General features: G+C 35.7%; 2 long non-coding RNA genes, 1 other non-coding gene and 1 pseudogene across 3 annotated transcripts; 3 read left to right on the top strand and 1 right to left on the bottom strand.

Moving 5' to 3' along the window:
* The first annotated feature begins 528 nt into the window (after nucleotides 1-528).
* On the top strand, nucleotides 529-9389 carry LOC146918631 (uncharacterized). The gene is made up of 2 exons (XR_015016315.1): nucleotides 529-1700; nucleotides 9019-9389. It is a non-coding gene; the product is annotated as an uncharacterized LOC146918631 (long non-coding RNA).
* On the top strand, nucleotides 5863-6916 carry LOC146918632 (uncharacterized). The gene is made up of 2 exons (XR_015016302.1): nucleotides 5863-6377; nucleotides 6482-6916. It is a non-coding gene; the product is annotated as an uncharacterized LOC146918632 (long non-coding RNA).
* Nucleotides 9390-10726: 1337 nt separating the features above from the next.
* Nucleotides 10727-10833, bottom strand: LOC146918630 (small nucleolar RNA R71). Its single transcript, XR_015017070.1, has one exon. It is a non-coding gene; the product is annotated as a small nucleolar RNA R71 (small nucleolar RNA).
* Nucleotides 10834-12895: 2062 nt separating this feature from the next.
* On the top strand, nucleotides 12896-14425 carry LOC146918629 (uncharacterized; annotated as a pseudogene).
* The last annotated feature ends 1711 nt before the right edge of the window (nucleotides 14426-16136 follow it).

Genomic DNA, 16136 nt, shown 5'->3' with positions numbered 1-16136 from the left:
GATTGTCAAGAATAATCTTTATTCATTACCTGTCTCTATTACAAAAATAGTTTGCCTTTTAGTGATGCACAAAGTTAAGGATAACAATAATCAATATTTTGAAATCTGGAGTTTACCTCAATCCCTCAATTGGCTCTCATCATGTATCGTAACAAGTATCATAAAACAAAGAAATAGGCAATGACAACATTTAAAAGGTAATCTTGTAAACTTGGCAATAGTATTTAAACACGAATTGTAATATGTAACCCTAAACTTGAATAATATAAAAGTATTGCAACCAGTCGCTGGTCGGAGACCTAGACATTGTTGGTCGAACTTTGTGATCAAATCTGCAAAGATTCTTGTTGATGATAGAAATAAACAATCTGCAGTCATGGGACAATGGGATACCTTGATCCAGATTTAGTCCTCATCTAGTTGATTCTCTTACATTTTGGTATGTCAGTATCGCAATCACAACCGAAAATTGCTCCCTTAACAATCAATGTGATAATTAGAGGATGTATTTGAATTAAAAACTTATTGAATTGCCCATCACACTTCAATTCTTTCCACTTCGTTTTTCTTCTTTTTTTCAAGCAGCTCTAATCTTCGGTTCGGTTTTATTTTTTTAAAAAAACTTAATATCAGTTAACAATAGCAATTTGGTATAGCCAGGTTCACAAATAATTAACTCAATTTGAAAAGTTATATTTCAAATTTTTGTAAAAGTAGTTCTGGTTTGATTCGAACAACAGAACCAATAGGCCACAAGTCCATACCTGTTCGGTTCGGTTTAGAAAGAACCATTAACAATTTAGTTTGATTTAACCAAATTGTCGTAACGGTTCAGTTTGCTAGGTTCAATAATTACTTCCTTTATTGGAGCACTATCAATAGTCTTACCTGTCATAAGTGATAAATAGTCGTGAAATGGGATGATCTCCGTTTGATTTTTCCTTTCTCTTGCAAGTTGGACTGATTTCCGAAGGTCTAGTTTAGTTTTGTTCTTTCTCTAACCGAAGAATACTTGTTTTGGTATCAAGCATGAAACAAAGTTATTAGTAGGACAAATAAAAAAAATCTAAACAAACTTAACAATAACGAAAATAGAAAAAACGAAAAGAAAAAAAAAGATACAATTAAGTAATTTAAATTGCCTTTGTCGAAAATGTCAACAATCTCCGTCAAAAGCGCTAAAAACTTGGCCGGATATATGCAATTCTACAAAATCGTTTACCAAGTAATAAAGTGTAAGTAGAGTATCGTATCCACTAGGATTGTCGTTCCAACTGCAATTCATGTTACTTTCTTTTTTTGACAAAAATTCATGTTACTTATTTGGGAACAATAAAACAAAATAAAAGATAAAGGGGTTTTTGCATTTTGGTCTGTTTGTTGCATAGCGAGAGTTTATGAGTTAACCTGTTTTTGATTGGAGGATGTTAGCGGCGGTTAGGATTCATCGAATCCCCTTTATTCATTTGTTGGAATTTATTAATGGTAAAGCATTATTCAGATTTTACGTCTTCTATCTAAGTGATTAGTTTGTAGGGTTTTACTACCTATCAGCTGTCAAGTTGCACCAACTGATCACATGGGTTTGTATGTGTCAGGCCATACTCTCTCAGAGGTTTGGTTCATTCTTCTCCAGCTATCGAGTTGCAACCTTACACCGGAGTTTCTACACAAGTTAGTGTTACGGTCGTCAATCCGAGGTATGTGTAGGTTCTTACTCTCTCAGAGGTATGTGTAGTTTCTTACTCTCTCAGAGGTATTTGAATAAACGAAGGACATTAGGGTTCCTAAATTCACTATATCCTAAAGGTTCCCACGTCAACTGAATCTTAGAAGGACATCAACATATTCTTTCTCTTGGTAGTTCTACAAACGGGCAGCCCTATCTCATCAACCTTACCAAGGATGTAAGAACAATAAAGTTACTATTCTGATTTAAATCTTGAGCTATTACATTTCCCTAATTACGTGGTCCGTTATTAGTAACTTTCTGATTCAGGTAGGTTTGCACCAATATTAGGTATGTCACCTTTCTAAGTTCTTTTATCTCAGGTTTGGTTCGCTCGGAAGAAGCAAAGTCTTACATTATAGTAAAACAAAATAGGATTCATAAATGATAAAAAAAAACTTAAATTAAAATAATTCAACAAACAAAATAAAGGTTCATCCTAGAACCTACCCTAAAAAATGTTTAGTTATTCATCGTAAGTAAAGACAAATTACAAAAGAAATAAAACATACCCTAGATACTTAGAGCGAGGAGAGAGACTCCTACCTTGAAGCTCCTAGTACTTGTCTTCCTCTTGAACCGCTTCTTTCTGAATGAGTGGCTTTTTATTTCTAGGCAAGTTTCCAATTGAGTCTGGGTCAAAAAACTAAATTTTTTCCACTAAAAAGGTGGAAAAAGTAGTTATGACCTGCTCCCAGCATGCCCAAGGAGCATGGCTGGGGCGCATAGGCTAAAAAGCCAAGCTTCAGGCAAATGAGAAATACCCACGGCGCATGGAAAATGCTCAAGGCGCTTGGAAGCATGCCCGGGGGTGCATAAGTGTGCTTTTATGCGCGTAATTGCATGTTTCTTTGTCTTTTTGGGTGTTTGCTTCCATGTAAGATGTCTCGGAACTTGGGAACATAATTCCTCCCTTTATAATATCTTATGAGGCCTCTTGAATATTCATTCATGGTCTTCTTACTTCACAAGTTTTCAAGACTCAAATAGAAAACATTACAAATGTCTCGAAATTCATATGCAATTTCTCTAATACTCATTTATTTTGGATTAAAACGAAATAAAAAATGACTGAAAAACGTGCTAAGAATAACGCAAGATGACCTACCATCAAGAACAAAATCTATGTTTCTAGCACTCATGTGAGGCATGTGTCCCTAAGCGTGGGGCGCGTATTTGGCAGTGAAAAACAACTAAGTGTTGTTTTTTCTCTGCAGATTTGGAGAAAAAACCCAGTATTTCAACTCAAACCCATCTGAAAAGTTGCCTATAAATATAAGAACTCTCATTAATAAATTCACATCTTGAACATGACGGTTCAAGAGGAAGACGAGCGCTCGAAGCATTAACAGAGTAGTCTTTCCTCAACCTCTGTTTTTGGTTATCATGAGTAACTAAACACCTATTGATTAGGGTTCTAAGACGAATTTCTATTTGTTTGTTGAATTTAATTAATTCAAGTATTTCATTCAGTTATGTTTTGAGATCTATTTAATTTTTATATGCAAAAGGCTGAATGCTTTCACAAATCCTAGGGAATGTGGCATACCTAGGAGATGAGATTGAACATAGAAATATGTTGCTGAGATATTTCTGGTCTAATTTCTGAATGTTACATATAAACTTTATTCTTTTCCCATAGTAAGATAAAGTTAGACCTATCCATTTCATCTACTTGGGAAAAGCTAGGGTATGTGTCGAACTTCTAAAATTAATAGGCTTAATGGTTCCTTTAGATGACAATTTAGAAATACCAATTTCGTTTATGTTTCAATTACATGTGAGAGAGTAAGGTTCCACCTTAATTAACTATCTGACAACATAAAATCTCTATAGGCTTGACGACGGTATTGCACATATGATCTTAGGATGATCAGAGGAGCAACTTGATATCTGGAGGGACGTTAGATCCCACTGAACTAACAACTAAATAAAACTTTTATCCCATAACTGATAATTCTGGTAAAGACGATTTTACTTACTACTTTATTACTTGAAAACGGTTTCGCGCACTTGCTGAATTTAGTCATCAATGATTAAGGTGCATCTTTCCTTCTTTTGCATGATGCTATTGATTGATGTTTATATGTTTTGTATGGTTTATATTAGGCTTAAATGCTTTTTTGGTCCCTTAAGTATTTATTTGGTATCGCTTTGGTCCCTTAACTAAAAAAAAAGATTGTTTGAGTATTTTATCTTTATCTCCGTTACCTGTTTTTGTCCCTTCCGTTAAATAAATTCAAAAAAACGTTAGGGTTTGTACTATTCATCTTCTTCCTTCTGCTTCCATCCTTTTCTTCATGATCTTCATCATCAACAACACACCAACCCAGATTTTGGGACCAAAGCGATACCAAATAAATACTTAAGGGACCAAAAGAATATTTAAGTTTTTTTCTATCATCTCATGTTGGTGCTTTCCTTCAAAAAAAAATGTCTCATGTTGGTGCTGGTTTTGTTCCCAAAATAATCCAATGTTTCCTGTTCATGGACAAGGAAGACCACAAGTTATGCAGAATGCTCAAATTCGAAAAAACCTCCTTTAGAAAAATTCATCCTTCAAAAATTTGAAACAGGAGAAGAGTAAGGTTCTGCATAATGAATTTGAAACAGGAAAAGAGTAAGATTATGCAGAATGAATTCGAAATGGGTGAAAATTAAGGTTCAAAAATTTGAGTTTTGCGAGAAGAGATTGAGGTTGTAAACAGGAGAAGATTTGAGTTTGAGATTCAACAAAGGATTACTCAATGAAGGAGGTTTAAGTTTGAGATTCAACACAGGACACATAAGAGGAAAAGATTGAAGGATATGCTATTTTTTAGTTTTTTTTGGATTATTTTCTGTGTTTTTTAATTCTGGATTTAATTGATGAATATGAGTTTTGATGAAGATGAAGAAAATGATAAACAAAAACTTAAATATTCTTTTGGTCCCTTAAGTATTTATTTGGTATCGCTTTGGTCCCAAAATCTGGGTTGGTGTGTTGTTGATGATGAAGATCATGAAGAAAAGGATGGAAGGAGAAGGAAGAAGATGAATAGTACAAACCCTAACGTTTTTTTGAATTTATTTAACAGAGGGACCAAAACAGGTAACGGAGATAAAGATAAAATACTCATATAATATTTTTTTTAGTTAAGGGACCAAAGTGATACCAAATAAATACTTAAGGGACCAAAAGTGCATTTAAGCCTTTATATTATGTGTAATTAATATTCTTTACTCTACTAGTGTCAATTTCTTGGATAGGATTACTCAATTCATAAGTTTCTGTGTGGATATTTACTCATTGTCAGATAGATGAAAATATGGAATTATTTGAAGATATGGAATCCTAAACTACTGAGTTATCTAAATTTCATTCTCACACTACATAGAGATTTTATTTACATTATTATGAGGTAGTCGATGTATGAATCAGATAACATTTTAGTTACTTTAGAGTTAATTTCTTACACTATGATAAAACAATATTAAGTTTAGGGGTGGCAAAAATACCCATGCCCACGGGTACCCGTGGGTAAAATCCATCACGGGCACGGGGCGGGTAGCTAAACGGGTATCCACGGGTATAGTCAACGGGTATTTGACTACCCATTATTTAAGCCTTGATTGTACCCATACCCACGGGTACCCATACCCGATAATAAATTAAGTAAATCACTAAAATATTCTTATATATCTTATCTTATTACTTAAAGTTGTTATCTTATTGAAGGAAATTTTACGGCCTACCTAAGATTCCTCGTTAACAACCTATTTTTATTTTCAATCTTTTTAATTCATCTTATTAATTTCACGTTTCTACTTCATTCACATCATAAAACATATCATATGGATTATGTAAAAATCATGAATTTCCTATGGATTATGTACGATTTATGAAATTTTGAATGAATTATGTATGAATGTAAAAGTTGAAGTTTTTTGGTAACTAAGAAAAATTTATTGTTTGTACAAAAAAAATATCAAAAATCCATGGGTACCCATGAATACCCATGAATACCTCAATACCCAAGGGTACTCGCACAGTGGGTACCCACGAGGGTACGGGGCGGGCACGGGTATCATATTTATCCAACGGGGCGGGCACGGATATCATACTATCCGTACCCATGGGTACCCATTGACATCCCTAATTAAGTTTTCTCGATCTTTTAATGAAGCATTCCTCTTTTTGCTTATGTTAATTTAGCATGTTTATTATGTGATAACTTATCTGTTTGTGAATGTTTCAAATTGAAATTTTTTCTTGTATTTTTTATTAGATTCTATATTTAAACTATTTCTCTGTAAAGTGTGTTACATGTCCCCCAATTGTATTTTATTTTTGTAATTTTCCCTTTTCTATATCGAAAGGGTAAAATAAATATTATTTCATATAAATAGAATTTTTTTATGTGACCTCCGGACTAATTTTATCAAAGGCACAAACATAACACTTCAATGCATTTAAGAGACATTTTAGTACGTCTTATAACAACTATTTAATTTGTATAAAGAAACCGTGTGCTTTATACATTATAAATTCATCAAATCCTTTTTTATTTGTTTCATGCAAAAGGGAAAAATATGGCTAAACTCACTAAGTTTGTTTATATTGTGATCTACTTTCTTTCACTATTTTTCATTGCAATGAATGATGCTGGTAAGTCGTTTTTTCATTATTTTACAATTTTATTCTTTACTTCTTACCTAACCTTTTATCCCCTTTAATTAGTAACATTTTTATCTTCTCTTTTATTATTACAGCAATTTTGGAATGTCGTGAGGACTCTCATTGTGTAACAAAAATTAAGTGTGTGCTTCCTCGAAAACCAGAATGTAGGAATAACGCATGTACTTGTTATAAGGGTGGATTTAGTTTTCACCATTGAATACATTGCCCCAACTTACACCACTAAAATAACCCCTTGTAACAACTTACACTAAATGCAGTCATCATGACATCCAATCCGTTAGAATAAATTTAAAATATATCAACGACTTATATTGAAGTGGTGTAAGTTGGAGCAATGTATTTGGTGGTCCAAACTAAACTTTACCGTTGTTATAATTCAAATAAATATCATTGTGATGATAAAATGTTACATGACATGTCATTTACCTAATGATTTGACATTCAATAATTGAATTTGTTTTGTATTTATCTTCCTTTAAAAATTTCACAGATTTTACGCTCTTTAATGGTGGTAATTAAAATAAACATAGTGCATTAAATAATATTATTAAGATTATTTTCTTTGTTTTCATTTCATAATAATATACTTACATTTACTTTAGATAATTGTAGGATACAATGAAATACTTAAGTTATATAAATAATAAATTCAACAACTTTTAGTATAATTTAATATTACTAAAATTGATTTAATATAGTTAACTATACATAAACGATACATCCCATAAAAAAAATACATAAACAATATATATATAGACAATGTAACACACAATTTTTTCAAACAGAGAATATGCCTCTTTTTATTATTTTAAAACAACTCATAAGGCTTTCACTAAAATGATTCATGATCGTCTTTAATATAAAAATAGAGTAAAAATAATTTTCTTTCGGAAGGTTTTTACAAAATGACGACCTGAATTAGTACTATATTTTATTAATCATTTTCAGGCAATGAGGTTCAAAATACAATTATACACTTTGTAAAAATAATTATATATGAAATTGTAACACCCATACTAAACGTATCTAGAAAATTTAGCATGTGCGTTATCTTTAGTACTGGATACATTAAAATTTACAATCGAATGAATATTATTATACAACAAAATGCGTTCGTACAACAATAATACAACATTACTCATCTAAACATAGTAAAAAATCCTTAAAGTCCATGACCTCCAGCAACGGGTACGAACGAGCACTTGCTGAAATATCCATCCGGCTACAAGCTTGCAATACCATCCTGTTTATCTGAAACAAATAAGGATTGGGATGAGACATAATGTGTCAGTGAGTTCTACCTAATCCTAGGCTATAGGTAACCTCAGGGGAAACCTATGGTCACCACGTGTCTACAATACAACCTGACGGTTGATTATACGTGTGTGGTCATGCTTGCCTAGACGGTCGTGCATACTAGATCCGTCGTAGCTTCTTCTTACTTGTAACACCCATACTAGACGTATCTAGAAAGTCTAGCATGTGTATTAGTTTAGTACTGGATACATTAAAAATTTACAACATTAAATCTTCGAATGAATAATTTATACAACATCATGCATTCGTACAATGATAAAACAACTCATCTTTTCTAAAGTATATTAATTACATCCTTGAATATCCATAACATCCTGTTGCGGGTACCAACGATCACTTGTTGCAACATCCATTCGGCTACTAGCTTGACATCCAACTTGTTTATCTGAAACAAATAAGGATTGGGATGAGACATAATGTCTCAGTGAGTTCCCCTATATCTTAGGCTATAGGTAACCTCAGGGGAAACCTACGGTCACCACGTGTCTACAATACAACCTGACGGTTGATTATACGTGTGTGGTCATGTTTTCCTAGACGGTAGTGCAAACTAGATCCGTTGTAGGCTCATCTTAACTTGTTATAGGCTTCACTTCCTATACATGGCATGGCGGTTAAGGGGAAACTAAAACCGCATTGCCAAGAATACGCTCTACGCATCAAGGCCTAATCATAACATAATCATGACACGATTCTAAACCGGACAATTAGGGGAAATCTAAGATCGTCATCGGTATTACATTCTTTACTTGTTCTATACATAGCTTGCACTTGTCTAATAGCATCTTGTGCTCTTGTTCTTAACACAGTCGTACGTGAGTTCATTCGTGATCATAATCATAATCGTGCATGGAATCATAATCATAACATACATGGTCGTGCATAAATTCATTATGTTAGCGTTGAACAAACAGTCATTATCTTGATTCATTTTACGGAGAGCCCCAGGTGGAGTAACCCCGAGAACAATCCCATACATGACTGATGAAACCTAGCAAGGGTACATCAGACTCCCTCGGTGTCGTGCGGGTCCCTTACAGCTTGAACTGTTCCCCTTGGATCGATAATCTCCCGTATCACCCTGGCGTGGATAACAAGAGACACGAGCACCTACATCTTGTTTACTCAGTGACATGCGGGTCCCTTGCGGCTTGAACCGTTTGATGAGTCATAATTTAGTCTATTTTAATGCGTTATTTAGTTTAGTTTTATTTAGATTTGATTTTATTTTATTACAAATTTATTTCCTTTTTGAATCTTTTACTTTAAATTGCATTATATTTTATTTCAGGAATGAATATATGGTGGAAGGTGCCTTGGAGCAAAAGAAAGAGGGCTGAAGCAAATACAGTAGGAAAATACGAAGATACGGAGACAAAAATATGTCTCCATAAAGTCAGAAGCTTGGCACGGCCCGTGCCAACATTTGGCACGGCCCGTGCCAACATGTGGCACGGCCGTGCCACCCTCTAGAGCCCCTTTTGCTGCTTTTCTACAAGCCCAAGTTACTCTATTTTAGTTTTTACTGATTAGCCCTTATAGTTGCTTTGATTTTAAGTCAATTGTAAAGCTATAAATAGAGTGGCTCTCCATCATAAACATTCACCTTACCTTATAATATTTCAGTACAATTATTTCAATAAAGTTCTTTTCTTTCTTTTATTTCTTTCTTGCAATTTATTTTATTGTCTTCTCTCTTCTTCCCCCATGTCTACGATGAACATGAGTGAGTAGACTTCTCTTGTCTTGGGATTGTTGGATAAGTCTAATGACGTAATCCGGATCAAACCAAGCCTTATACCTTAATCTTATGTAACCTTAATTTCTAATCTAGATTCACCGTTTTAACATGAATTAACCATTATCAAACTGTAGAAACGAAAGTGGAGGGTTTGATAATTGTTAATTCATTATTCCAAATATCAATTCATAAAACGAAAGTGGAGTTTTGATATTCGAACAAGTGAATCTAGACAAGGATTGCGAAACATGGAAATAGTCTAGCAAACCTTGAGACATATAAAGTTTCGATCTTCAAGGATTCCAAAGGCAATCACCCATGAAAATAGGTGTGGTTGTTGGAGGAACACACTCACTGAGACCGAAAGGAGATGTGATAGGCTAAAGAGAAACTTGTCTTTAGAAATTAAGACCAACGTAAGGTTATAAGTTTAAGGCTTATTTGTGAAAAGATTTGTTATTACGACAAACCAATAGTCCCAAGGCTCTTTTATATTATTGTTATTTACCTTCAGCCAACTAAACCTCCTTTTTATAAACTTTCTTCTCCTCTAATCATTCTTTTAAAGTTAAGTAGATTAAACAACTCCCTAGCGGAACGATACTCTATTTTACTACTATTACTTCGATAGACCGTGCACTTGCGGTTTGGCCTATCAAGTTTTTGGCGCCGTTGCCGGGGAGTTAACTAATTTAATTAACTTTTTCTTTTTGATTAGAATTCTATTTCTTTTTCTATTCTTTTATTTTTCTTTTATTTTTCTTTTCTTTCTGTTATTGTTAACTTCTTGGGTTCTCAGCCTTTTATGTGAAGAACTAGAAATCGAGTGGTACTCATACCCGAGATCGAAAGGTTTTTACATAGAAGGAGGAGAGAGGCATGAGATAATACCGCCATGGCTAATCGCACTCTCAAAGAGTATGCAACACCGTCTACGGCTGAGCCACAAGCTATTATTGTGTACCCAACGGTTGAGGATGACAACTTCGAAATCAAGCCTGCCCTACTTAACCTGGTGCAGCAAAACCAATTTTCGGGATCCCCCACCGAGGATCCCAATCTTCACATCTCTGTTTTCCTACGAATTAGTGGAACCACGAAGGAGAACCAAGAGGCCGTAAGACTTCATCTCTTTCCCTTTTCCTTAAGGGATAGAGCTAGAGCTTAGTTCCATTCCCTCGAAGTCGGTTCCATTACTTCATGGGATCAAATGAGGCAAGTATTCCTTGCCCGATTCTTTCCCCCATCCAAAACTGCTAAACTTAGGGACCAAATTACTCGGTTCAATCAAAAAGATGGGGAGTCTCTCTATGATGCGTGGGAGCATTTCAAAGAAATGCTTAGACTTTGTCCCCACCATGGTCTAGAGAGTTGGCTCATAGTCCACACCTTTTATAATGGCTTATCTTATACCACTAAGATATCTGTTGATGCAGCTGCAGGTGGGGCTCTAATGAACAAGAACTACACGGAGGCATACGCCTTGATTGAAGACATGGCTCAGAATCATTACAAATGGACCGACGAGAGAGCCATCACTAGTTCTTCATCCTCCAAAAAGGAGGTAGGTATGTATGAAGTCTCTAACTATGATCACCTTGCTTCTAAAATTGATGCATTAACGGAGAAATTTGAAAAATTCAATGTTAGTGCCATCAATTTTGCTTCTACTCCCTCTTCTTGTGAAATCTGTGGTATAACCGGCCATGTTGGTGTTGATTGTCAACTAGGTAGTGCTATTAATGGTGTTGAGCAAATGAATTATGCTCAACACAACCAAGGGATGAGACAAAGTCAAAAATTTTACAAAAATCAAAATCCCTATGGACAAGTAGCACCACCTGGCTATGCAAACAACCAAAGATTCGCTCAGAAATACAATTTGGAAATTTTGTTGGAAAATTCTATTGCCAACCAAAATAAACAACTTCAAGAACTTAAAAACCAAACTGGATTTCTGAACGATTCTCTTTCAAAACTCAATACCAAGGTTGATTCTATCTCCACTCATTCTAAAATGCTTAAAACACAAATCTCCCAAATAGCCCAACAAGTGTCCACTCATTCTCAAGCACCGGGAGTCTTTCCTGGTCAACCCGAAGCCAACCCTAAAGCTCATGTTAATGTCATATCTTTTGGGGGTAGTAAGTTAGGAGATACTATTGCTAAGGTTCAAAACATTGAGAAAGAAAATGTCAAGCTTTTAGGTGAGAAAACTGTGATAGAAAGTGAGAAACCGCTTGATAAGACCCAAACTCCATCCCCACTAGATATTGCTAAGCTTAAATTGGAGGGTAAGTTTGAAAAATTTGTTAACATACTTAGGGAGGTTTGCACTAAACTTCCTTTTGCAGAAGCTTTGTCTAGGATGCCTCTATATGCCAACTTTTTAAAGGAAATTTTTTCAAAGAAAAGGGCTATAGAGCATAATGAGACAATAGCTTTGGCTAAGGACACTAGTGCAATCATTCAGAAAACACCCACTAAGCTTAGGGATCCAGGTAGCTTTGCCATACCTTGTGAAATTGGGAATGAAACCATAAACAAAGCCTTGTGTGACTTAGGAGCTAGTGTTAGTTTGCTGCCTTTGTCTCTTTTTAAAAGGATGGGGATAGGAGAATTGAAACCTACCGAGTTAGAGTTAAAGTTAGTTGATCGTTCTACCATGAAACTAGTAGGATTCGTTGAAGACATACCGGTTAAAATATAGGGGATATACATCCCAACTGATTTTGTAGTCGTTGACATTGAAGAGGACGATGACGTCCCTATAATCCTAGGTAGACCTTTCCTCGCAACTGCGGGAGCTCTTGTTGATGTTAAACTAGGTAGGATCGTTTTTCAAGTGAGTGAAAAAATGATAGGATTTGAGTTGGAAAATGTTATGAAAGGTCCCGCTCTTTACTCTTGTTACATGATTGAAGATCATGATTTGAAAGAACGTTTTATAGCGTCATCTACACAACATGATCTCTTTGATCCATTTTAAGGACTTTTTTCTAACCGTCAAGCTAATGACATTAAAAGAGCGCTTCGTGGGAGGCAACCCACGCATTTATTTGCTTTATTTTGTTTGTTTTCCTTTGTTTTAAGTGTTTTGTAGGTAATTGTCCGAGTGTGATTCAAGAAAAGTTGAAAATTTTGAAGTCCCTGTGTCCAGAAGGTTGGCACGGCCCGTGCTAAGGTTGGCACGGCCGTGCCAAATTTTTAAAGCAGAAAAGGCCATCAAAGTCAGAATGATGGCACGGCCCGTGCCAAGGTTGGCACGGCCCGTGCCCGACCTCTAGTGTGGTATAACCCCAATTTTTCTCTTCTTCTCCATTCATTCTCAAACACAAAACTCTTTCATCTCTCAAACTTCTCTCTAAACCTCCATAACCATCCACCTTCAAACCTTCATATCTTCCTCAAAACTTCACCAATTCACACAATTCTTTCACCAAATCAATTCTAAACTTCATTCTAAACACAAACCACCCATCAAAAACAACTTTCATCCACCCAAACCCATAATTCACCAAAACCCTATTCATTCAAAACCTAACCCAAAAACCACAAATTCTCAACCAATCTCCATAACCAAACTCATAAACCTTCCTAAAACATCAACCCCAACCCTAAACCTTCAATCCAATCCACACCTAAGGTCAATGGCTTCAAGAAGAAGTGGCAAGGAACCATCAAGATCTTCCAGAGGACCCCCTCCAAAGAGGCAAGCACAAGTCAAGAATCATGGAATCCAGTTCAAAGACAACAAGCAAAGGGATAGGTATAAAATTCTAATCTCTAAACCCTTGCATCCCTCTCGATATCCTGATTCCCATACTTTGGATGTGCTATAACTTTTAGATGATGGCTCTAGGTTGATAGAAAAGTTAGGTTGGACTGATATGTTGAAACCTATGAGGGGTTATGAGAATTTCACTTATGAATTTTTAAGCTCAATTGTTTTTACTAAAGATAAGTTGAATTTTGATAACCCCAATCATAGAGTTTCTTTCCGGCTAATGAATATTGATTATGATATGTCTCTACAGCACTTTTGTGAAGCCTTAGGCTTTGCAAACGAGGGGTATATCCATGATTCTTGGGATCCTAGCCTAAAGCCGGTTGACTATCAACCCGCTGACTTTTGGAAACAAATAAACGAACTTAACAAATTCATCACTAGAGCCAATAAAGCTAGCAACATCCACAACCCCGTCCTTAGGTACCTTCAGAGGGTAATGTCTTGCACTATTTGGGGTAGAACCGAGCTAGGTAATACTAGAAGCGATGAACTCTTCATGTTATGGGCAATGCTTTATGACCACCCCGTAAACACTTGTTTCTACATGCTTGAGTACCTTGACTTCGTCGGAACTAGAAAAGCCGGTATATGAGAGATAGTGGTAGGAGGCATCATCACTTACATAGCTAGGAGTTTTGGCGTGGGTGAGGATGAGGGAATAAAACCAATAGAGGGAAACAATAGGCTCAACATAGATGTGCCTATCTTGTTTTTACTTCCTAACCCATCTCGGACTACCACCGAGGTGGAAGATAATTTGTTGTATGTTGATGATGTGCAGGTACTTGAAGAGCAAGACCATGACGAAGGAGAAGGTGCTAACTTGCACCATGAGGAAGAACACCATGACCATGAAACCGGAGAGCAAAATGAAGATCAAAGATGGGCATGGATTCACAATAAAGTTGAAAGGATGAGCACCGAGCAACAAAGGCAAGGTGTTGAAATCTCCGGACTAAGGAATGATGTTCAAAGGGGCAACCGCTTAACACAAGAAAACAATGAGATGCTCAGCCGGATGATGCAACACCTTCATCTCCAAGGTCCTCCTTATAAACCTCAATAAAACATTGTGAGCTTTCCTCTTCCTCTTTTCCCTTCTCTCTTCTCTCCTTCTTCATCTCTCTCTATCTCTCTTCTACTCTTCTTCTTCTACTTCTTCTTCTTCTTCTCTTTTAATTTTCTTTTCTTTGAATCATTGAGGACAATGCTTCCCCTAAGTGTGTGTGTGTGGGGGGGGGGGGGGGGGGGGGGGGCTAATAAAGTGTCTAGAGTCGTAGTGTTCCAAACTCCCTTGAACTTTATTCTTTTGCTTTGTTTTTATAGCGAAATGCATGATTGAGTAGCTTGTTTTTAATGTAAAATATGGCATAAAATTTTTCGTTTTGTCTCTTCTTTAAAGGTTGTTTCTTGTACATGAAAATAATTTCTTGTGTCTTTAGTGTTCTTGCTACACCCACATCTTGTTTTATTGTGAAAAATTCTCCAATGAGAAAAGCACCCAGTTGCAATTTTGAGCAAGTGTATGAGTAGGTATTTTAAGGAGTACGTTCTATCTTTAGTGTTAACTTAGACCTTCAAAAGTCTTTAGAGTAAAAGTAGTATAAGTTTGTTTGGGAAATAATTAATTGTGCTTTATTGTTATATTCTCTTAATTGTTAAAGTTAAAATGGGATGGGAGAATGGCACCAACATGTGGGGGAAGGACAATCCCTAACTTCCTAATTGTGGTGGTGACTCCCTAATTTGAACTTAAGTTCCAAATCCCTCAAATGAGGAAAATGAATTCATCAATGCTAGGGGGGAAAGGACAATTACATCCAAAAAGACTTCCTACGCGAAGATGAAATAAAAATTTTGCAGCACTGCTTAGGGTGATTTTGAATCTAGGGGGAAAGAACAATTACATCCAAAAAGACTTCCTATGAGGATAGATAGCCCCTAAGCATCTGCAGCCCCTTTGTGCTTAAATTGTTAATCTAATTTAATTTTAACTAAATTCCCATCACTCTTATATGAAATGAAGAAAGGACTTTTCTCGGTTACTTTAGCACTAGGGATAGAACCTGTTCCTCATAATATATGTCTTACACAGGAGCAAGAAAAGGCTTGGACTGCACACACACACACACTCACTTAAAACTTGTTGTTGGGTTGAATAAGTCCACAAGGAATGCTTGAGGTTGTGATTAGTATGCTTAAAACAAAACCTTAGGTGAGGCATGAGTTTTTCAATTGTGTTGCCATGTTTAATCTTTCTTATTGCTGCTATGTCTATTGCCTTTTGCTTGAGGACAAGCAAAGATTCAAGTGTGGGGGAGTTTGATGAGTCATAATTTAGTCTATTTTAATGCGTTATTTAGTTTAGTTTTATTTAGATTTGATTTTATTTTATTGCAAATTTATTTCCTTTTTGAATCTTTTACTTTAAATTGCATTTTATTTTATTTCAGGAATGAATATATGATGGAAGGTGCCTTGGAGCAAAAGAAAGAGGGCTGGAGCAAATACAGTGCGAAAATACGAAGATACGGAGACAAAAATATGTCTCCACAAAGTCAGAAGCTTGGCACGGCCCGTGCCAACATGTGGCACGGCCCGTGCCACCCTCCAGAGCCCCTTTTGCTGCTTTTCTTCAAGCCCAAGTTACTCTATTGTAGTTTTTACTGATTAGCCCTTATAGTTGCTTAGATTTTAAGTCAATTGTAAAGCTATAAATAGAATGGCTCTCCATCATAAACATTCACCTTACCTTAGAATATTTCAGTACAATTATTTCAATAAATTTCTTTTCTTTCTTTTATTTATTTCTCGCAATTTATTTTATTGTCTTCTCTCTTCTTCCCCCATGTCTACGATGAACATGAGTGAGTAGACT

Source organism: Medicago sativa, chromosome 6 (genome assembly GCF_051527215.1).
Source record: "Medicago sativa cultivar Bolivia chromosome 6, Bolivia_mono, whole genome shotgun sequence".
Classification (NCBI taxonomy): Eukaryota; Viridiplantae; Streptophyta; class Magnoliopsida; order Fabales; family Fabaceae; genus Medicago; species Medicago sativa.
Note: the sequence above shows the minus strand (reverse complement) of the source record. Positions and strands in the feature narration are given on the sequence as shown.